Source organism: Macrobrachium rosenbergii, chromosome 10, assembly GCF_040412425.1.
Source record: "Macrobrachium rosenbergii isolate ZJJX-2024 chromosome 10, ASM4041242v1, whole genome shotgun sequence".
Lineage (NCBI taxonomy): Eukaryota > Metazoa > Arthropoda > Malacostraca > Decapoda > Palaemonidae > Macrobrachium > Macrobrachium rosenbergii.
This window is the reverse complement of record NC_089750.1, coordinates 17,923,218-17,925,052: the sequence shown is the minus strand read 5'-3', so window position 1 is coordinate 17,925,052 and position 1,835 is coordinate 17,923,218.

The window sequence follows — 1,835 nt, the reverse complement described above, 5'->3', positions numbered from 1 at the left end:
TCCATATTTACAATTTATTCCATTTCAGTTCCTTTCTGGAGAGCAGAGTGTGGAGAAAATAGGTCATGGGATCTTCTAAAGACTGGTTATCCTAGAAGATTAATGTATTTTGTTGCATTTTCAAGCCTTCTTCGAAGGATTCACTCCTTCATCCGTAATTAAACAGTTCCAAATACAGCGACGACCCGAGAGAGTTACTGTATTTGTATTTCATCCTTCGCAAGTTTCCGCACTAAATTCCCGGCATTCTTAAAAGTAAATGGCCTACTGTATTTGCACTGGCCGTCTCCAATGCATGTGCCGGAATTTAGGTGTCTATTTATCAGATAAGAATGAGAAAGGGTTGATTTATCTTTTACTACTTATAGATTCTGGTTTACCTCAACGTCTATAGTAAATTTCATTAATATCCTGTATAAAAAATTACCCTACAGATTTACGGTATTTTCCCCATTCATTATGCGAAAGGTGAAGCACGAGAAATGCATCGGATATTCCCAATTGAATTCGCAGTTATCATTCCATCTGCAAAAGCTTTATGGGAATAGTTTACTAATCATTTTGAAATGGCTCCATCATTTTATTAATGGTGAGTTATGTACTGTATCGGTATTATCAAATAAATGATAAATTTTGCTGTCGCTATATTCTCATTTGTCTGCATTTCTATTTAGAAAAAGTCACTTGTTAGTCTGACGAAATTTTCGGGCTCTATCAAGTCCGTTGATAATATTCGATTAGGAACAACTTACTGAAAAAAATTATCTGTTATCAATATTAAGGTTTTTAAATTATTTGTATTTAAATACTGATCCTAATTTTACCAAGAAATTTTGAAAAAAAGAGACATTTTTCTTGACAATGAAATTAAGAAGCTTTTTACAATTTTCTAAAATGGATAAAATGTTATGAAGTTATCCTAACTCACTGTACATGTGTGTTAAAGTTGAACATTATTTTAACTGTACTCCATGAATACGTGTTATCATTTGTTTCGCATGTTAATTTTCATAAGGTATTCTCTTATTCATTTAAATCCGGATGACAACTCTTATAAAAAAAAAGACAAAGCTATATTTTTCCTTCTCTTCTGTGAAGGTAAGAGCCATACCTTTATTGCACATTTGTGTCCAGTATTCTGACTCTGGTGGTGAAAGTTCCAAAGGTAGAGAGCCAACGCATTATACAAATGAATGAAATTTGAATGTTCACTGCTGAATGTATTTAGGTAACTGCAGTAAAGCCAGATAGAATACCTTTTTGAGGATTTCCTATGCATACGTTTTACATAAAAGGGGATAGATGGTAATAGGAGAGACGGCAAGAAAAAAGCTGGCTCCATATCAGTTTCGCCTGGACCTTACACGCCCAGTACGCGTTCCAAATAAATCCATTCTATCTTTCTTGAATATTGTTTTCTACCGAAATGAGGTGTTATAGCTGAAAGAAAATGGTAGGGTTGTTGTCATAAATACTTCTGTGATTAGAGCTCCCTACAAGACTTAACTTAATATTTCTTTTGAAAATAAGGTTTAAATAGAATGTTTCTTCAGCGCAAATTATCAGTGTATCATGAAGACTCTGAAATAAATTTTATTTGAATACATTACACCGTAACTGTTAAGAAAATAACTTTTATTAGATACACAGACTAACGCAGACATACATATATATACATACATACATACATACATACATACATACATACACTCACATATAAATATATATGTATGTATGTATATATGTGTGTGCGTTAGTCTGCGTATTCAATAGAAGTTTTTTCTGCACAGTTACGGTGTCATGTATTCAAATAAAATTTGTCTCAGAGTCTTGAT